This window comes from Natator depressus, chromosome 12 (assembly GCF_965152275.1).
Source record: "Natator depressus isolate rNatDep1 chromosome 12, rNatDep2.hap1, whole genome shotgun sequence".
Classification (NCBI taxonomy): Eukaryota; Metazoa; Chordata; order Testudines; family Cheloniidae; genus Natator; species Natator depressus.
This window is the reverse complement of record NC_134245.1, coordinates 30,233,368-30,256,427: the sequence shown is the minus strand read 5'-3', so window position 1 is coordinate 30,256,427 and position 23,060 is coordinate 30,233,368.

Below are 23,060 nucleotides of genomic sequence, written 5' to 3'. Positions count from 1 at the left end.
AGTGTCATCTTTAATTAGAAAATGAAAATTAGTGCTTTGCTGGTTTGTTTTTATGTCAGGATTTGTTGTTTTTTTATGTCTTGTCAGACAATCGTATTCAGTAGTTAGTGTCAAATTAAAGCACTTTTTATGGTCTGATGAATATGAAATGCACAATTAAAAAGTTCCCATTAGGAAGTTATACAACAGAGCACATCACAAACTATTACCATGTCTATTTAGCACACATCCTGTGACAAACAAAGCTCTGTCTTTCAGATCCACCATGGCAGAATCTACACCTACATGGTGGCAGGGTGTGACATATTATACCTTGGGGGAGCGTCTTGTAACCCCCATATTCCTCATCTGTATATAACTGTGATATTGCATATAAAGCATGCCATGTGAGGCATCAGGGAAAAGGTTATGATTGGCTAAAGTCACTGTTCTATCTAAATATGTGTATCTTTAGTGTATATGAAGTTATGAGGTTGTGTTGTATGGTTGTCATTAAAACGTGCTGTGAGTTGGGGAATCAGTCAGATATTAGCTGCGCAGAGACAACAGCAAGAAAAGTAACCAAAACCAGGGTGGGGTGTCAAACAACCATCAACAGCCATTGTCCAGCAAGGGAGCTACAATTCAATGACTCACCTACATGAGGCCACACCAGGGGAATTGCTCAACCTTGCCTGGGGACTCAGCAATGCCCACCAGACATGCCTGGACTTGTGTTCTCCAAGCACATGGGACTGAAGGTATAAAACATAAAACAGGGGGCCCATGCTCTGCCTTTCTCCTGCCCACACCTATGCTGCAAGCAACAAGGTCACTCAGAAGACTTAAGACTCCAACAGAGGAGACTGGCCCGGGTTTCAAGGGTGAAAACTGTGCACTATGAACTGCAATATCCACTGAGGTGAGAAAAACTGCTCAATCTAGATGTTGCCCAGTCTAATAGGGTTGAGAATTTAGACTGAGAGCTTATATTTTATTTTGGTAACTAACTAACTTTTTGCCTATCACTTATAGTCATTTAAAATCTATCTTTTGTAGTCAATAAACTTCTTTTACTGTTTATCTTTACCAGTGAGTTTGCCTGAAATGTATGGCAAATGTGCTCAGGTTTGCAAAGGCTGGTTTATATCCACTTTCCATTAATGAAGTGGCCAAACAATTAATAAATTTGCACTGCGCATCTTGAGCAGTGCAAGACAGTATGTTCCTGAGGTACAAGTCTGGGAACTTGGGGGATTTGGCTGGTGACTTTCTCTGTGTGATTCATGAGTGGCTCTGGGAGCATTCATGCAATCTAGCTGTGTATGGGGCTCCACTTGTGGTTGTGCTGAATGATAACAGCACCTGGAGGGTTTTGCTGCTGGTCACTATCAAGGCATTGTGAGAGACATTCCAGGCTGGAGAAAGTTAAGGGGGCACAGTGGTCTCACAGTCCCAGGCTGCACCCCAGGGATCCTGTCACCAGCACCCTTAAGAGGAGACTCCACTGCGGTCACCATATTCCAGTGGACCTCTCATAGATCTCTGTCCCTTTAAAGGAGAAACCTGGAAACTAGCCTTCTTCAAGTCACCGGGGTTATGGCAGTACAAAAACTTGGGGGTGATTTCTCCCTACCTGAAGTTTTCAGTGTCAATTTCTAACATCATTTTTTTAAAGATGCTGACCAGGAGTCTAACCTCCTCATTTGTGGGTTTCTCGTCATGCTGGGTCAGCATTTCCTTTCTTGAAGTGAGCCCCTTTCAGAGGTTGAACACGTTAAAAGCATGCAGCTGATCTCTTTGCTCTGTTGTACATGAGCTCAGTAGAGTGGGAGGTCTCTAGCATCCACTCTTCAGGAGCTTTCCCAGAGTTGAAAGCAGGACTCCCAGTAGCCTCTGATTAGTGCTAAGAACTGCATGCAAAGGAGACGTTTGAAGTCCCCAAGTCATTGTACTGACCCTACAAAACCCAGGAACAAGGCTGCATATTCCTGAGCTCCATTTATTGGCACCTTTTCTAGTAACTAACTACTTCCATATTTACAGACATAGCCTGTTTGTAGAGCACTCTCGTATCTAGGTGGACACTGCCTTAGGGTTCCATGAGGGTTGTGGGAAGGCGGAGGGGTGGATATGGCTAAGGGGTGATGGCCTGAAAGGCAGACTTCCTCAACTACAAGGGAGCAGAAAAAGTATTCACCATGAAACCAGTTTCTGTCAGCTTCTCAGATGTTGAGACTATCATATATGGAGAGGATCATCTTACCAGAAAGGACAAGGACACCACACAATTGCAATGCCTTTGCCCCATCTTGGGTCTACCTACTTTTGCTGTCTGTGGCAGTAGGGGGAGTCTGGGATGATGATGTGTATCCGCTGGGAGAGTTGGGCCTCTGTATTTTAAGAGATTGATTTCTCAGGAACGCGTTCAGCAATTCAAAATCAACTGACTCTGGCTCTGACCCTTGGTCTGACTGCTTACAGCTGTGATAAACTTCTGCCTTCATAGTTTCTTCTCTCCTAATTGCTAACCTGAGAATAAATCAGGGTACAAAGGAAATAAACCTGTTACATGTGGCTTCATGGATCGGGCTAGGGTAACGGTGTTGGGGTTTAATTTAAACTGTTAGATAAATCCCATCAGTTGTAGAGAAAAGTAAGCTCAGAGGAAAAGTAGAATGAGTTACTGAGACAAGGCCCCCACACTGGTCTGCGTGAATAAAATGGATAAGGTCTTGATCCTGCTCCCATTGCAGTCAGTGGCAAAACACCCACAGTCTTTGCATGAATAATTACCTACTTTGAACTTGCAAATGCTTGTTTGTGCAGACAAGTGCAAACACAATATTTTCATGTTCATTTCTGAAGCTCCTTTAAAAATATGGCCTCTGCCTAATATAAAGAGATTGAAACAGCATGACTGGAAGACTTCATTCTGAAATATTTGACTGGTGAGTGTATGCTGGGGTCAGTGGGATTCTGGACCCACAAAGCTTATCAAGAAGCAAATTAACATGCAAAACAGAGGGAAGTCATACTTCAAAGTCACCACAAAAAGTCCAGTGAATATCAATCTAAATTAATTTCAGCCTCTCTAATCAATCATGTCTTTATGAAACACAAACAAATCCCATCAGAATGACATGTTGTTAAGAAAAAAAAGAGATGTGCCCTAAACTTCTGGTGACAATTCATATAAACATCAGTTCATGCAGCAAGGTTAGAGCTCTGGGAGAACAGTACAATATTTTAAAGATCATTGCCAACTCCAGAGTATATAAGCCATGGAAAAAAAAAAGATTAGTGCCTAAAAACCTGAGGGCAGTGGAGGAGAGAGACAGAAGGCGACTAATTTGGCACCTCTCTGATCCTTAGAGGGGTCTTGTGGCATAAAAAGAATGTAAACAAGTCATCTAAAGATAAAGGCCTGGGATAAGAATTTTTGGAATGCCATTTCTGTTTAGGGTAGCACCCTGCTGTCCTTACTCATTCAAAATGTATATTGATTTAAATGAGAGGTTTGGGCACAACAAGTTGGATTTGGTTCTTGATTTATTATATTGTTATCTGTATTGCAAAAGAGCCTAATGGGGCCAAAGGGAACTGGGCTTCTATTGTGCTTGATGGTGTACAAACATGCTAGGAGACCATCCTTGAAGAGACTACAGTCTAAATGGACAAAGAGTTGGGAAACAGAGGTGGCGTGAATTGTGCAAGGTCATACAACATCATTAGGATTGAAATAAGGGTTTATTAAGAGACCACGTTGTAGTCAGTCTGCATAGGGGCCACCATTCGGCCTGGTCCTTAGGCAGCCTGTTCAAGATAGCCTGTCCTGATGCCCCTCTGTGTGCACAAACACACACTGCACAACAGGCATGTAAGGATCAAGTTCTCTAACTATTACCTTCCTACTTAGCAACCTTCTTTGTAGGAAAAGCTACTGTGAGAGCACAACTATTAAGGAACTCTTCTCTTAAAAGTCAATTGACATTTTCTCTTTGCTTGGATAGTTTTAAGAACATTAATATGCACTCTCTTGGAAACCATTTTCCTTTCTTTTCATAACTGCCAATCTTCTTTCATTATACAGTTGACTGGCAAACTGCTGTTAGAAAAATAAGACAATGTCCTGTTTATTGGTGTCCTAATGTGCCATTGATAAAAGCAGAAGTACGACAAGTAGGTATATACTATCAGAACTGAGCACAATCTCTCACCAAACATCGATCAAAACTTGCTCATGTTAGTCTGGTAAAATCACATTAGGATCATTATCCTCTCACTTGTGGGGTTTATGTAGCTTTACACCCCCTTTCTATCCCTGATCCTGTAGGCTGCTGAAAGCTAACAGTCCAAAATGGGCCATTCCATTCTCTAGGATGGATGGATTCTATGATGTTCAGCCCCTCCACCTCCTACCCCTGACATGCCCCTTCTCTCACCCAGCTACCCCCAGAATTGCCCCTTTGCCAAGGCAAGTGGCAAGAAATACTGACATATGGCTGGCTATGTCAGACTACACCAGCTCAGGATTCCCCTACGCTAGACGTATCCTCAACTGCTGCTTTATAGTGGCTTAAACAAAGGGGATTTAAGAGGCACTGAGGAATTGGATTATTTGTGAATCCCCCACTTCTATTTTTAAAGAATCCTAGCTGTAATTTTTTTTTTAATAATCCTTCTGAAATTGACTTTCCATTCTCTTCTTTGGAGTTACTCCTGGCATACATTGCTCCAAAAGAAAAGGAGAATCAGGCCTTTTGTTTTAGAAGAACTGTCGGATTCAGAGGGAAAAGATTTTGCTGGAGGCTGGTCTGAAACAGATTGGAACAAAATCGGTGCCAACAGAAAAACGTTTTCAATTATCATTAAATATCATTTATCCTGTTTTAATCTTATGCGTAGAACATTTATTACTCCTGATAAATTGACCGAGTATAAAAATAGACAAGTCATCCAATTGTCACAGGTGTAAAATGAAGACAGCTACTTTATTAAATATGTTTTGGACACGTTCTAACTCAGCACATTATGGGACTACAATAGAGGCTCACATTGCTAAAATTATACTTGCTGAAATTCCTAAACACCCAATTTGTGCCTGTTCTGTATTACTTTATAAAGATAGATATAGAAGTAAATTACTATCTATTGCATTAGTAATTGTAAAAAGAAGGATTACATTACAGGGGAAATCCATATTATCTGTATAGGCATAAGGACAATTTTGGGATCTAAAAAATACTATCCCTCTGAAGAAAGTCAGCTATATAATTAGAAAGCATGCTTTTTCCATTACTTACACTAAATCAGAGTAATTACACTTAAATATAGAATTATACCACTGCAAAATCAGTGTAAGTGAGAGAAGAATCAGGTCCAGATATGGTATTGTAGACTTTGATTTCCATTGGGACCGATTCATTAAATATGGCTCTGGCTCTTACTATGGGGAGAAGTGCATAGAAGTAAATGGGACTACTCCCAGTTGTAAGCATTGCTTCCACTAGTGTTTCCTATGCTCAAACTGTGCACCTATACAGTGGTATGAAAAATGGTGATTGCTGGGGAGAGTGGAAGAAAGCGGGGGAATGGAGGCTTTACAAGGTCACAGCAAGTGGAGACTTCATGTAAATGATTTCAAACCATTCATCAATAACCTTATAGTAGGAAAATGTGCTGATGAAAGGCCAAATCTCCTTCCTAAAGTAAATTGTCCTGACACACGGCTGGTCCTGCAGGGCATTAAGTGATAGAAAAACTACTACACCGCAGCCATTGCAGTTGGTGCCGGTGGGGGATGTAGATGCAGGAAGGAACTGGCCCATAATCAGAAGCAAGTTACAAAGGGAAAACTTTGCTTCCGAAAAGGAACAAGATGTTAGCAAGGACCAGATTTGTAAAGGTATTTTGGACGTATAGATGCAGACAAGCACCTAGTCGGATTTTCAAAAGGAATTAGGCACCTAGGTTCTTTTGAAAATCCCAACTAGTCACCTATCTGCATTTTTAGGTACCTAAATACCTTTAAAAATCTGGCCTTGAAGCTCTAGCCCTCCTTGACACAGCCCATGTCACCAGGGATCATATTATCCTAGATTAAAACAAATATCCCTTGTATTAGTGATCTCCAAGAAAAGCTTCATCTTACAGAAGATGCAAAGAATGTGGAAGAAAAGAAATTAAAGCTCTATCATTCATTTAATCAGGATATCGGAATAGCAATGTTAAGCTAATATTAATATTGCTTGTCCACTTTTTGCTTTTATATTCCTCTGGTGCTTATTGTTCTATAGCAGTTTTTTCAATGTTATATCCCCGGAATAATTATTTGTTATAAAATGTAGTTAGTTTACTGGATTTTTTCTTTCTGGGCTCACTAGAGTTAAACAGAGGGGACCAAGTCTAGAGGTCCTTATTTAGGCAAACTGCCATAGAAATCAAGAGGAGCTTGCCTGACCTGGGACATCAGGAATCATATATGCACATAAATTACTCTGGGAATCAAAAGCCCATAATGTAACAAAAAAGAGTAAAATTATTTCTGAGAAGTGTAGGAAACTTGCATGATAGTCTGTAATGCATCCTGGCTTCTGACTTTTTTTTTTTTCAAACATCAAGGAAAATGACACCTACCCTTAATATGTTTCAGCTCTGATTATGAATCCCCAACTGTACAGACTCCATCTTCACATCTACCAGCAAAATCATTTTTCCAAACTACAGTGTGGTATTTCTTTGAGTGGATGAAGAACTTGTTAAAAATGAAATATAGAGTAATAAGTTCTAAAATGAATCACTGCATGCAATATAATTTCTTTAAACTATGTGCCAGGTAAATCTTGACTCATCAGCATGACACATGGAATTTAAAAACTCTGAATATATATTGTTTAAATCCTAGTACAATTAATTCACATTCAGTACGATACATTTCTTAGGGCAAAATCCCAGATCCCTATGCAGGGAAAACTTGCAAAGTCAATAGTTATGCCTGCAACAGGAGTACATGTTACAAAGGTCCCAATCATAGATTTCTCTATCTTAGACAAGCTGATCCAATGTTTACCTTTGCTAAATTGCAAGGAAGAGCATTCACATATTGTACAATGGTCTAAATTGTTCCATTCCTCATTATGAAGAGACTGAGAGACCTTTCCTTAGGTATGCTACAGAAAGCCTAACAAGTCCAGATACATGATTATCCTGCCATGTCAAGATACCAGACAAAATATATCCTGGGCTGGGGTTTGCAAACATGCCCAGTGTTGGCCTAATTCTGCTCCCTCTGAAGTTAGACCGCAGTTGTGTGATCCTGAAAATCCCACCCAGTGAATCTGGCACTATAGCAAAAGCAAGACTCCATCAGCTTGCATCAGAAAATGACCTCTCTTCTCTACTGTAGTAATAAATGATATTCTTCTTCCTTAAGGATCACCATGGCTCCTCTGGAACTGCCTTTTCTGGGTAACAGTTAGAGGCACCAAGGCACAGGAAAAGGGAAAAAACAAAACAAAACTCTTGTGAAACTTTTTGAAATTTTATTTTTCCATCTATCTCAGCCCTGTAACATTTGGGCACCGTGTCACATAAAAGAACTTTGCTAAAAGCAGTTGCCGTGGCAATCTGGATAAAATATGCACTTTAGTCCGTGCAAAGCCCTGCCCACTACCGAAGTAATGCACAGCTCCTCTACATTTAGGTCAATTTCACCTTTACTGTATAAGAGCTTTCATTTTTAAAATGCTTTGATCAGTATTTTGCAATGCATCTTAACTGTTTTTCTCAGCTGGTCACCATCAACGTATGGAGTGTAATTCTGATATAAGAGCATGAACTTCGTTCCTCTCCTCCCCCTGTATGGTTACTATTCTGAATATAAGTAATTCGTTCATTGCTGTGTCCTAGATGCTAGTATCCTAGATGCATTTCCACCATTATAAAATACTCAAACTTGGATGCCAATACTATAAGTGAACAGTGCTTTCACTTTTTAAAGCACCTAACCTTTGTCTAAACAGCAGCACTGTCCACTCAGATATTGTCCCTTTAAGATAAAAGGTTCATTTTAATCACTGTTGTATCTTTTAAGCCGCAATACAATTCAAAACAGTAATAAGAAAAATGAAAAAAAGTTGTAATGTAATAACTACTGTGTTTCTGGCAGGATATAAAATTTCACCAATAACTTTCAGCCATTTCATGTCATCAGCTTTAAAGCAGGGTTTCTACTCTACTCTAGACTTCTGTTCTGCTTTTTACTTCTTTCATCACTAGGGAATCTGAATGTTTTCATGCAGTGATCACACATGGGCTGATGCTAGATTTGAAGAATAATAGGGAATTCTGCTCTAAAACTATCTGGCCCTTTATCACATTTGAGCTTTACATTCTTTTTTTTCCCATGGGGAACTTTCAAATCTTAACCTCATAGGAAAAATACTGCACCGGACATGAACATAAACCAATAGTTCATCTGAAGTCAGTGGAGTAATTGGAGTACAACTGGTATAACAGATATCAAAATCAGGCCCACCAAGTTAAGAATAACTTGGATTTACTGAAATCAATGGCAAGAATCCCAACTGACTTCCCTGGGCTTTGAATCAGGCTCTTTGGGTCTCAGATTCACCTCAGGCTTCATCCTGAACTCAGGTACACTAGAGTAAAACAGGACTAATTCCATTGAAATTAATGGAGTTTTGCTAAAGTAGAACCAGCCTAAGTGAAATCAGAATCAGGCCCAATTGAATTATATTGTTGTAAAAGCTAGTGTATGTGAGATTAGTCTCTGTATATTGTCATTCTGGAACAGTGTTCTCCTTTTGTTTGTCTTAGTAAATGCTTTAATAGGAGAAAAGTGCTTTACAGGCAAAATTCATATTACCAAAACCAATTGGATTTACAATTTGTTTTTATTACCACTAAAAGAGCACTAATTCAAGCTCCGGATGCAATATAGTGCCACGAAACAACAATAATCTTGTTTTTATAGCTCTAAACATGTTGAAAAGCTAAGCCTTTCTTCTACTACATAGTGCCCAAATGTCATTATAACTTACAAAATGTAGCTGACAGTCATAATTTGTCTTTTTGTTGATGGCCTTATATTTCTATCTAACACACAATACTTTTGTTCAACAATATAAGCAACAATTTGTTTAAGATAAGCAAGACACCTAAATTTTCAAAGTATGAGTTCAACCAGATAACTACTGCTGATTTTAGCTAAAAAACCTTGGCAAGAAGCCTAAAAACTTTAAAAATGGGGAGAATCAAACATATACTGGGCACTTGAAAGCTACCCATATTGTGGTAAAAATGTCATTCTTTAGGCATAACAGGAGTTTTTCCATTAATGTCAATGGGTTTTGGATCAGGGTCTTAAAGTTTGGCCATGTGAAAAGTCTGCTAAATCAGTTTAACTGACTTTACTGAAATGATCTATTAAATGAAGTTTCTGGGAGGAGACCATATTCCCTGTATAAATATCAGCAAAAAAGAAACAAAAATGAAACTAAACTAAAAAACAGCAAACTCCCCAACAACAACAAACAAATGCCAGGACTGAGGCTAGGGTACTTTCATGTTGCTTGAGCAGAGCCTTCCATCTCACCCAAGAAAGCATAAATAGTTTTTAAAGCCATAAGCAGCTGAGGAAGATTGCAGCCAACAGAGCCATTGCCTACAATGTATTGAAATACAAAGGGAAGGGGCTGTGAAAACAACATTTAGAGTTGTGCAAGCACATCTTGGTTCCTAGAAGCTCCTCGGCTAGATCAATACCCGTGCCACCTTAACAGGATGCTTACTGGTTTCCACCTAGACTGGGTCCATTAACTATCCATGATATTTTCAGCATGAACTACAGCACACCTTGAGGTTTTAATGAGGATGACTGGAGTGGTATGGCAAAGAGGTCATAAGCAAATCATGCCTTTTGGCAGTGGAGGTATTATGAGGAGCAATGGTGCACTGGAAGTTGCCTCAGGGAACCTTAAGGCTTAATCTTTCCTCTGCACAGGATCATTGGCCTTGATTGTGTCATCAGGGCTGATTTTACAAGGGAGTATGTCAGTGATGAGTATAGAAAGGATTACATGCAGGAGGGCTGATGAGGATGGCTTTTCTACCTCTTATTGTCAGGTTGACAGATTTGATACACCCTTCTTTAAGTAGAAGTATATTCCCCGTTGGTGAAATCTGCTCACTCATGAGTTACATTTGATTGGTTCAATTTGCCTTCATAGATAATTAGGCCAGAAATGACAGCTGTGATCATTTAGTTTGACTTGCTTTATAGACGCTGGCTTTACATACTTATAGCTCTGGTTTTCATTATCCAACACTGGGGTGGTACTAGATTAACAGACACACTGGTAGAGGGGTGGTGTTTGAGGATAACAAATAGCAGAAAACACTAAGACATACAAAGAAGCTAAAGAAAGCAACTGACAATCATTTATGCATATTTACATATATATTTTGCCTTTATGCCTGACATAAAGATCATCGCAAGACTGCAAACTGTGTATGAACAATGTTGTATTCCTTCATTTTAAAGTGTATGCTTGGGGTAAGTTATTGGGAGACAATAGGAGACTGTCGCCATTGAGAAATGGTTGGCTTTGTTCACAGCTGTGTAATTTCCAACCCGATAGATTGTCTACACAGAGACAGAACAAATATGTGTTGTCCTGAAAGCCTGAACTTTTTTTTTGTTTCCCTTTAGAATTATTTACTTTCTTTCCAGTCAGAAATGAACATATTTCATCAGTGTAGAAACCCCAGAGTGAAAATGTAATTTCCTACAGCTAAAGCAGAGACTTCACAAAGACACTTATGACTATCACTCATATCCAGGAAAATAGTTTCTCCAATGGTATTAATAAAATTGACACATGGAACATTTCCTCAAGTGGCAAAAGTGGGATATTTCTGAAAGTAACCTTTGTTTAATTTATCCTTCTATTATATTTTATCCTTTCAGAAGAAATTAACATACCCGCATGCTACGCTGTAGTAGTTACACAAACAGGTCATGGACAAGAAAAGGTTCTTGAGCATTAATAACTTATACATAAATGAAAAAGTATTGCTCTGTTTAAGGTGAGCACCATTATTCTTTGGAACATGTTGTAATACTGTGCATGCTGCAACTTTGTACTGATTATAGGCATGAGATGGTGATTGAAATCAAGGTCAGACAAAAACAACCTAATCTGGCAAGTATTGTATTTGGACTTGGAAATGCCATAAAATTCAGAAAATGACATAACCAATTATAGCGGAAGTAACAACAAAGGATTAGAGACAATTTAAAGTTTTTCTTTAAAAATCAGATGTATTTAACAGTCAGACTTGAAAAATCCCATCTCAAAGCAAGCTCCAATTTTTCATCTCTTCTTAGTATCACTAGGTACCAACTCCTGTTAAAAGTCAGAACACAGTCATGGTTTCAGGAACAAAAAGTTAAACTTCACTGATACCATCATACTGTGAGCCAGGTTCTGCTCCCAGTCTCAGATTAGTTCTGGAGTAATTTTATTGGATTGATTGAGCTCAGTTTCAGCAGTCTAAACCTAGAGTGACTCCATTAGGCCTAATTCTGATTTTACTTACACCAAAAAGCACTCTACTGATTTCAGTTAAGTTGCTGCAGACACACACTGGTCTAACTCAGAGCAGAATGTGGCCCGCTGAATATCATGTGACAGCAGATACTATCCTTTAGTACAGTATAATGTTGCTGACCTGTGTTGTAGCAGGGTCTTGCAGGTCAGCTTTCCATTGGAGAAGAGATTAGTGACATGGAGCTTTAGTGCAACATATTCATTTTACACTGTTTACACCAGACCTGGAACAGGGGTGGTCACAAATGGCATTCAGACAATCTGCGTTTTCCAAACTCAGAGTCCAGCACCAATGCCTGGACCACAGGGAGCAATGCTGCCTCAAACTTTACTCTAGTTAGCAAGATTAAGTCAGAGAGTAAACTCCTGTGCTGCTTGCCACAGCTCCATCCAAAAGAAATTGCATCACAAAACAATGACACATTTATTCAGACTGTACACACTTGCATGCTAAGAAAAAAAGAACTTGTAAGACTATGTAGCAGCACCACCTGGTGACTCCTGCCATAATAATATAAATATATCCTTTCTATTTGGGGGCCAGAGTCTGTACTTAACAGAATGGCCCATGTAGGGGGAGGTACAGAGCTATCCGGACCCAAAGGGAACTTTGGGAGGAATTGTGTTTGGGAGGCAAAATCTTTCCCTCTGCTCCTCATTGTGTAGGTGGTGGAGGATGCTATAGTCTGCTTTCCACTGTGTAACAGTCACCAGGTCCTTAAGCCGATGCAGAAAAAGGAAGAGTCATGGAATAATTAGGTTACTACAAAGGAAAGGACCTGGTGGTGGGAGAGTCAGTATGTATGGGTGGAAGCACAGGTGAAGTCAAGAGATGGGACTGGAACAAAGGAGCATGTAGTGGTTTGACTGGAGCACCCCCCCCCCCTTGTGGACCTTGCAGGCACTCGGACACAGTTCTATCCCAGTGGCTGCTCTGGCTAGCAGGCCTGTCTTTGCAGCTCTGCAAGCCATGTGCCCTTCAGGAACAGAGGCAGAACTCCATCCTCCTTCCTGGTCAGTTAGCCCTGAACTTAGTCAGGCTCCTTTTATTTCTTCTTCAGGCTTGGCATTAGCTGCTGGTATAGTGGGATGGGGCTAACTGGACCCAAAGCCTCTCCTTAACTACTTCTCTGCTGGTATGGGGTGTGTCTGCCTCATCACAGGGCAGAATGTGAACAGAGAGAGAAGAATCCATTTTATACCTCACATTGTGTCCCTCATTTAAAGCATTAATGCCCCACTATGCAGTTTAGGAATTTGGGGGATGCTGAGGCCCTTATTGTGCTATAATTTGGGAACTGAGGATGAAAACAAATTCCATTGTCTTTGCAGTCATGTGGGGAGAGAGTTAACTGATTCATATTGACTGTAAATATAACAAATGAAATAAGAAATGAGAGCCAGCATCTACTCTGGAATAATTCCAATTCTGATTGATTGCTCACTCTCCGAAAGGGATAGATTCATTTTATCCTACTGTGAGGCTCACCACCATTTTACTTCACTGGAAAATAGAGGTGCATGAGTCCAAATATCACCAACTGGAAATCAGGCAATTAGTTTCTCTTAGATATATTTCTATTAATCTTACAGCCACAAAATTCAAGTGATCCAAAGCAATTTATTTAGATGAAGTTTCTGTTTAAATCTGAAAGTAGTATTGCAACACTACATCAATGAGGCAACTCCTACAGGTGGGGTTACTTTGAAATATGCATGATTTTTGAGAATAGCCAGTTTTTATGTAGAGAAATGCCCAGGGATATTATTGTGTCCTGATAATCATATCACATGCTGTGTCTTATTGTTTATAATTCTCACTTTCTTATTAGAAAACCCATGTTCCATTAGACTCTTTATATTACCAACTGACATATACTTCAATGGATCCTGAGCTCATCTCCTAGGTTCAAAGTACTGTAATTATTAAGGGAGCTCAATACTAGTGGAAATTAGAAATCAATTATTTCAACAACCTACAATTTTGCTGCTACTCTAAAGGGCCTGGTCTAATTTTTGGAAATGTGTGTATCTTGTTTTCCCAGCAAAGTGAATTCCCCAAATTCAGTTACCAAATGTGTTGTACTATATCTCAGTATATTCAGGGGATTCAGCAGCAAGGTGTTTGAAAGTGGATTTTATAATGCAATGGTACTGGCGTGAGCACGTAGTATTATAAAGAAACTGATTTCTTTTATTGACATATGTTGGGGAACTTTTTTAACAATCTACTTAGGAATCTTTCTTCATCTCCACACTAACAATGGCCAAGGATCACAACCTTGAGCTACATTCTAGGTGAAGAAAAGGCAGATGCTCTATGATCATGGCATCTGCGAATTAGGGCTGGGTGGGAATGGTTTTTCCATGATGAGAGAATTTTTGACATTTTGAAATTTTTTCCTGTTCCAAATTAGGACAAAATGTCAAAATCTGGAAAATTGTCACAAAACAAAAATCTGAAAAAATAATTTAAGTTTGGGGCAATTGAAACACTTTGTTTCAATAACTTCTAAACATTTCATTTTCATTTTGACTTTTTCCTTTTTTAGAAACATTTTTTGGTGACAATCTACCAGAATTTCTAAACGAAAAGTAGCTTTGACTCCAAAAATCAAAACTTTCTGGTGCAACAATCTCAAAACTTTTTTTACCACAAAATTGTTTGAGTCAGGGGTTTAGTCCAACCCACAGTGTTTCATGAACATTTTCTGTTTTGGTGATTTACATTTATTGATGAAAAAACATTTTATCAGAAAATTCTTGACCAGCTCTGCTTGGATTGTGAAAGGTCTGGACTAGATGGCCAGAAAGGCTTTAGCCATCTTTGACTAACTATTCTATGAAAACTGGTTCTGGAAAATACTAGTGGTGTTCAAAAGCCTATAGGCTGGGTGGATGTTTTCTTGCCCTTGGTCTTTGCTTAACTTCTCCAGATACGGTTAACTTTTAATGTCATTCTGAAAGTACTTTTGCTGGAAATGGCCTTGCTGAAATGAATCTGCTGCACCACAAAGGCTTATGCCTCTACAAAATTTTCAGGAGTACCAAGGTTTCTTGGAGCACAAAAGTGGCTATGCATTAGTTCTACTTCAGCACTTAGCAGGAACAGGGGATGCAAACCAGTAGAGCATCATCTCAACCATACCCAAAGAAAAACAAAAAAGGAAAAAATACTCAAGCTTTTGCATAAGTAGGATTTCAACCCATTGTTGTGGCTATATTCCAATCTATATTTTGCATGTTGTAAATACCCCTTCTAGAAAGCAGTGTTGCTGGTGTAGAATAGCTGGTGCATTCCACTTCAGAGATGGCAGCATTTCAGAGTTACATGAGTGACTATGCATATAGAGCAGTGGTGGGCAACCTGTGGCCCATCTGGGTAATCTGCTGGCGGGCCACCAGACAGTTTGTTTACAGTTGCACGGCTGCCCACAGCTCCCAGTGGCTGTGGTTTGCCATTCCTGGCCAATGGGAGCTGCAGGAACCTGCGGCCCACGCCACTTCCTGCATCTGCCATTGGCTGGGAACAGCGAACTGCAGCCACTGGGAGCTGTGGGCGGCCATGCAACTGTAAACAAACTGTCTGGTGGCCCGCCAGCAGATTACCCTGACGGCCCGCATGTTGCCCACCACTGATATAGGGGCAGATTCTGCTCTCATTCACACCAGTGTAAATTGGGAGTAACGCCACCGAAATCCAGGGACTTATACTGGTGCAATGTTCCAAGTAATTCTGGCAGGACTGCTGTTGGTGATGATACCTAGATGCTTTACATACTGTAGATTAACTCAGTCTGTTCCTAACAGGGTCATATGACTAACTGAACCAGAACTGCATGAACAAAATGGCCCTGTTTATCTTCAGCATTTACCTGAAGCAAATATTCTGAGAGTCATATTTTTGCCACGTTATAGCAAACAGAATGACTCAGAAGCAAGGAGTGCTAAAATATCTCCAGTGGAATAAGAGCCAATATTGTCATTTAGGCACAGCCTGGATTGGGAAGCAGCGCAGAGTGACACTGCTCTGGGCTGAGGTTGCACCAGTGTAAATTGGGAGTAAATCTCCTGAAGTTACATTGGTGTAACGGAGAGAGACTCAGTAAATTTGGGACTATTCCTGATGAAAGGTGACATGCAAAGCAGAGTCAGTATGTCTGCTACTACACACCTTTGTTAGTGCAGTTTACTCCTCCTCCCATCCCTCTCTTCCCTGTTTGGGGTATTGTGCTCTACTGGGAGAGCAAGTTGGGGATAGTTCCTGCTCCCTACTTTATCTGGTCCAGGGGTGTAGTGGTTCCTTTCCTTTCCTTTTACTGCACACTGAACAATAAGATAGGAACTATCTGGCCTTAAATGAACCAAAAGGTTATTTAGGTTCTGATTCTGAATAATACCTTACTCTGAAAATATTCCTAGTCAGTTAGAGGACTACTTGTACAGTACAGCAATACTTAAGCAAGAAAGGGTGCTAGAATTAGGGCCTAAAATTGTAACACCTTTAAAAAAAAACCCAACACACTGTAATAAACACTTCGGCTGGCAGCCTATTGATTTTGTTCTGTAAGGTTATGTTTACACTGCAATTAAGCACCTGCATCTGGCCCATGTCAGCTGACTCGGGCTTGCAGGGCTCTGGCTATAGGGCTGTTTAATTGCAGTGTAGACATTTGGGTTTGGGCTGGAGCCCGAGCTCTGGGACCTTCACCCTCATGGCACAGCAAGTTTAGTTTAGAAATGAATACAACACCAGGTGGTAGACTAGAGCTGGATTCTGCTCCCACCAGCTCCAGTGGAAATCAGAGAAAACTCCTTTGTGCTCAATGGGGTAATACCAGCACTCTGAATGTAGGCATTGCCTTTGCCATGACACACAGTGAATGCAGTCAGGATGTCAGAACTATTTGTGAGCAATAATGGGCCTGGATTTGTAATAAACATATATTAGTACTGCATCTGCTCTTCAGGGAATTTTACAAGTGTTAGTCACAAAAAGCATCATGGATAATGGAAGTACACTGTTATTCTAAAGTATGATCAAAGTTTCTAAACTTTCTAAAGTTTAGCAAAGGGAATAAAGACAAACGGAAAGTTAACATGCTAATTATTATTCCTTTCATTTATCAACTACACTGCAACCGTTTTTGTCTTATTTTAAGAGCTGTGTTTTCTCATTGACCTTAGATTTGTGAAAATTAGTTAGAATTAGGTATAGCATGGCAAATGCGAACACCTGTTTAGTAGGATAAACATATTTAAATATCAACCTTTCTGTCTGATTGGTTTTTGTAGATGTACTGATTAGGAACAGGCATGTCAAACCCTGACCTTCCAAGATGGTAGATAACGAATGGTGAACATATGCCATTAAACTTTGTTATTATCAAACCATCTCATTAATTTAAAAGGGCAGTTTCAAGAGCCATATTTTAGTTTATTTTTCTTTTTGTTATGCATCATGACTTGTACTGTTCCTGAGAATCTTGAGGAGGAAGTTTCTGGGCCATATCCTCAGCTGAATATATCAGCACGGAGCTGCTAAAGTCAACAGAGGTATAATGATGATCTGAGCTGGTCAGGAAATTTTTTTATCAAGCTTTTTTGTTGTTGTTGAAAAATACTGATTCATCCAAACTGAAACTGTTCATGGAAAAGGGTCAGTTAAATTTCTGTTCTTCAAAATGACTTTTCAATTTGAAATTTAACATAATTTCTATTTAGAAATGCTTTAAAATAAAGAGTAAAAGTCAAAGTGGAAACAAATATTTTCCAGTTATCAAAACAAAATATTGTAATTGACCCAAATTGAAATATCTTTCAGTTTGTCTGTTGCTAAACATTTACAAGGTTTTGACTTTTTTCCTGATGTAGGATGGGGAAAAAATGCAAGCTCTCAAAAATTGACTTTTGTAGGTGTTTTAACTAAAGAGTGTATTTTTGGCCTATAAAATATAATCATCTCTCTGTACCAAGTCAGGTTAAATTTTCTGAATAATGTAACATGAAAACGTCCGTTTGTTAAACATAAGAGAGAATCAGTTTAATGCTGTAGCTGAATATTTACTATCACAAGTAAGTATAGCAGTATAATCACTATTTGACTCTGTAAGTTTCTAATAAATCCTTTCTTTGGGCTAAGACTCAATTTAGAACAAAGCCATATGCAAAATTTGTTTCACATGAAGAAATTACACATACTGGTTTTAGATTTGCAGCCGTAATCTTGTCAGAGCAGATTATCAAATGATCAGAGCAATAAAAAAAATGAATTGGGGTTTAAACTTTTATGAAAAAAGCAGTTATATTGTGGGATCAGACTTTTTAATGGACTGCAGGCATTAAACAGACCTTGTATTAGGCTCTGAAATTAATGGGTCACTATATAACATTCCAGTCTTCATAGCTTCATAAGATTAATGCTTGCTTATATAGAAAATTCAATGGCTCATTTAATTTCATATGAATGTTTAAAATTAAATTGCTTTTGGATTAAGTCTAAACTCATTATTCATTTTAATGTCTGAAAGAACTTTCATTTTTCTTTCATTTTATTTAATCAAGTGCATCATCATTAAGTATAGGCTATGAACCTAGATAGCTGAGAAATAAAAGGAAGTTTATTAATTTAGTTAAAAAAGATCAATTTGTTAAACTTTATTTAATGCTAATGCCATTTTAAGTTTAACGCGATTTCAGGAAAAAATAGTGATTTTTAGCTGTTTTGCTTTCTTTTGATTATATTAAATGTATAGTTTGCTCTTGGGTAATTCCCGTATCTGACGTGTTACTCAGGCTAAGTATTTAGAATGCACAATTTCTTGTTAAGTACAAGTTTTGTATTCACCTCGCTCTTTTGCATATAGAAAGACTCATCCTTCTTCCACTGAAGTCAATAGGACTTCTGATAGAGCTAGGTTCTCAAGTGGTGTACATCAGCTTAACTCAATTAACTTCAATGGATCTACATCAATTTAAACCATCAGAGAATCTTCCTGATGTATGTCTCCTAGAGGCATGGAGTGGGCTGATAGTGGATCTTTCCTAGCTTTATCTGATGAAATAACCTTTGATAATATGAATAAAAAGTAAAACCTTTGGAGCATTTTCAAAGAAGGAGAGGACCTTTTAACTTACTTATCAACAGATCTCAGGGATCAGTTTCCTCAGCTGTTCCCTACAAATTCACTCTATTATCTGCCAGGAGCATTCACATTCATCACAGATTTACGCAACGTGGACTAATTTTAAGATCCTGTATAAATGCCTCTTCAAACACACACACACAACCTTTTATTATGTAAACCAGTGGTTCCCAAACTTGTTCCGCCGTTTGTGTAGGGAAAGCCCCTGCAGGGCCAGGCCAGTTTGTTTACCTGCCACATCTGCAGGTTCGGCTGATCGCGGCTCCCAGTGGCTGCGGTTCGCTGCTCCAGGCCAATGGGAACTGCTGGAAGTGGCACGGGCCGAGAGACATACTGGCCGCCGCTTCCCGCAGCTCCCATTGGCCTGGAGCAGCGTACAGCGGCCACTGGGAGCTGCGATCGGCCGAACCTGCGGATGCGGCAGGTAAACAAACTGGCCCGGCCCACCAGGGGCTTTCCCTGCACAAGCAGCGGAACAAGTTTGGGAACCACTGTTGTAAACCGTAATATGTTTTATGAGGAAGAATGGCTGAGGGAGCACAAAGCCCCCTCCCTGGGATCTGCCTGGAACTGTCAGAGTTGAAGAGAGTCAGCTAATGAATTATTCAAAATGAATGGGTAGCTTGGGAGAGTCCTTAACTTGGATAACACAACATTAGCTTCCTTAGATACGGTTTCTCAGCTGCTTCAGCCATAGGCACATCTCAGGCAGCAAACTCCATTTCCCTCTTTCAATGTAGATGCTACAATGTACTACCTAGCAAGGGGAAAATGTATGTCCTATAATACTAAAATTAAAAACACCTAGTTCTTTTATAATACTTTGCATCAACAGATCTCAAAGAGCTTTACAAAGGAGTGCAGTAGCATTGTCCCTATTTTACAGATGAGGAAACGGAGGCATAGAATGGAAAAGGGACTTGCCCAGGGTTACCAGCAGGCCAGTGTCAGAACCAGAAATAAAGCCCAGCTTTCCTGAGCGCTGTCCAAAGTTCTGTGCACTAGAACACTGCCCCTCTCTCCTAAAGGAATAACAGGATTTTCACAAGCTGTAAGAGGACATTATTACTTGCTCTTTCCTCTTTTCCCTTTCCCAATCATTATAGATGCAAAAACAAAACAAAACAAACAAACAAAAACCAAAACAACAACAAAGAAATATTATATGTGACAGTTCTTATTCCTGGAGAATTTTTTACTGGGGAGCTGCTATAGTTTGGCTAGCACAGTACTAATGTCTTTTATTTATTTACTGATTTATTTAATTAACCAGAGGAACCCGGTTTCTTTATATGATTGACTCTCCATGGATTGCCTCATGCCAGTATCTGATTTCATTTGCGTACTGTGTAGTATGAATCTTTGGTGCAAAGATTTGTACAAGCCTACAAAGAACTGTAGCATGATTTCCTAGCTCTGTGATTTACTTTAAATTATAAACCACTTGTAAATAAAAATACCGTATTACAATGCCAACTTTTACAGCATTTGAATAACTGATCAGGGAGTGAGTTTAAATCAGATTTACGCTGTGTCTTGCTGGTGTTCTTTTTACATATGAGATCAGGGAAGTATGTTCTCAGAGAACTAGTAAACTGTTGCTAAAATGGCAACTCTAGATGAGATTGTGACTTTTACTCCAGGCCCATGCAGAGATGTAAGGGAGAGTAAGGCGCGCGCGCGCACACACACACACACACACACACACACACCCGCCTTATGCCCAGGTGTGAGCCACCGGGACCGTGGGTTCATGTGTGCTAGAGTAAGTGAATGCTGTGCATCTGCTGCTCCTTCCACACAGCCTGGAGGAAATGAGTGGGGAGTGACAGACTATGAGATGTCCTGACCTCCCCCTCCATCCCTTGCTGGCCAGCAAAACTGGCTAGCCCAAGGTGTATTATATCTTGGTGATGGTTTGGGTCAGCTCCCCTGGGGCAATGGGGAAGAAATAGGCCTCTGAGGCACAGTTGCTCTTGGGGCTATCTCTGGGGATGATACAGTTTAAGCACTACCCTTTTTGCTCAGCAGCTGAGCTTAAAGGCAAAATCTTCCCAAGAGCCCCAGGAGGCTTATGACCAGTCAGTCAGTGTTCCTCAGGAGCTCCTGGCACAGCTCAGTCCTTCCCACACTCCTCCCTTTCCAATCCAATGTGGGCTAGACACAGTGGGGGTTAAGTCAGGTAACAAGATGGGAGAGGAACTGGGACTAAAGGCTAGCTGTAGCAATAATGAAAACAGTTACATAACACGGCATCCGCTATGATTCAGAGGCTGAAATAAGCAGCAGTGTTGTACAGATCAAAGCAGTCAGGAATATCACCTTGTACTAATAATATCTCCCATATTTTTAAAGTGTAGAATAAATGTAAAAAGCAAACTGCGTATGGTATTGCCCCAAGCCTCCAGCATTAGAGATGGCTGATAAACCCTGCAAAATACTACAGTAGAAAGACAGTGGCCCACTGGAGTACATGGAGTACACTGTGTTCAAGCTAAAAACCTTACATGACAGATACAAGGCAAAGCAAGCGTTCAGTTCTGGCTATCATTAAAAAATAGCTTGTATGACAATGTACCAAGGAAAGGGCTAGATTGTGCCTTTAGGCATAGCCCTGAGGAAGTTGCGTGTCATGTGCATGTGTGTACATTGCTCTGTCCCAGGAGTAGCCCTGGGTGGCAATGAGATGCAAGATTATTCTCTGAGTCACACTTCCTTCTCTGCTTCCTCCTCGTTCCTCTAATGAACTGCTGGCCTTTACCAGGAGCAAATCACATCATTCCCCTCTGGCCCCTGCTAGCTCAGCTATTCTCTGCCCAGCAGGTAAGGGATGACGTAGTGCCAAGGCTTTACCCACTTCCTGCCCTGAGAGGGATAAGTGAGCAAGCAGCCCTGGTTACACCTATGCATTTGGACTCAAGGTCGAGGTAGACCATGTAGGGGAGAAAAGGGGGTTCTTACTCAACTACATGAGGCCTAGGTTGAGTCACAGTCTAGCCTATAAATCATTATGAATGATAGAGCTCCAGTAATAGGCAGCATGATCTAGTACAGTGGTTCTCAACCAGAGGTCTGGGGACCCCTGGGGGGCCGCGAGCAGGTTTCAGGGGGTCTACCAAAATAAAGCAGAGAGCAGGGCTGATGTTAGATTCACTGGATCCCAGGACAGAAAGCTGAAGCCCGAGTCCTGTCGACTGAGGCTGAAGCCAAAACCCAAGTAATCCCAGGCAATTGCTCTGCTTGCTACTCCTTAACACCAGTCCTGGCTTTGTATCTACTGGATGCGCAGAAAACCAGTTGTGGCACAGGGGGGTGGTGCAGTTTTTACGGCATTTGGGCAGGGGGAGGGTTCAGAAAGAAAAAGGTTGAGAATCCCAGATCTAGTGGATATACCTGTGGATTCAGGGTCAGGATCTGTGCAAAATGTGTGCCAAAACAGGTGCTGAATATTTACATATATCTGCTTGAAGGGTCCTGAGAATAAACCTATTTCAGGTCATCATGTTATGTACTGCTCGGATTGCTCAGAATTGTGCTATTTGTGCAATAGTTGGCAATCATTATCAAACAGTCTTATCAGCTGAGCCTTTAACATCAATGTAGATTCTGCTAATGGCATGTATGTGTTAGCTGAAATGTTTATCACAGATTATAGTGTGAACTTCTGATATTTTGCAATAGTTTACAACATTAACAATGAGGCAACTCAAATAGAACCCTTTTAGTGGCAATTTTCATGAAAATAACCAAAGGCAAAATGAAGAGTTATTCAGAGGTAATGAGAGAGGGCTAAAGGTAAATGGAGCAATGTATTTCCAGCTAGGTTGAGTCTCAGATTGGAATCCAAAGAAGCATTAATGCTAAAGGAATATTGTCAGATTCAAATTACTAAGGAATGATGGGCCTGATTCAGAGAGAAGCTATGTGCAGCCAGCTTTTCTCTTAAAGACTTCAGTATTCCCAAATTGCAGGGGTATATTTTAAAAGTACTGTGGGGCAGATCTGCAGCTGATGAGTACTGGTGTAGCTTGAAGTCAAGGAGCTCTGACAACAGCCAAAGATCTGTCCTGTATGTTGTACTAGTTGCATGACTTCACTTGGTTTTAAAAAGTGTCACCACATCTGTAATCCCTTATATTGTTTTTACAAAAGTAAAGTGTAAACACTATTTGAAATATACCTTATGCAAACTAAATCCAGAATATCTATTTATCTATCTATATCTAGATCTAGATCTATATATCTGTCCCCATACATCACATGTGCAAACACAAACCCTGTAAACCCTGTGCAAAGTACA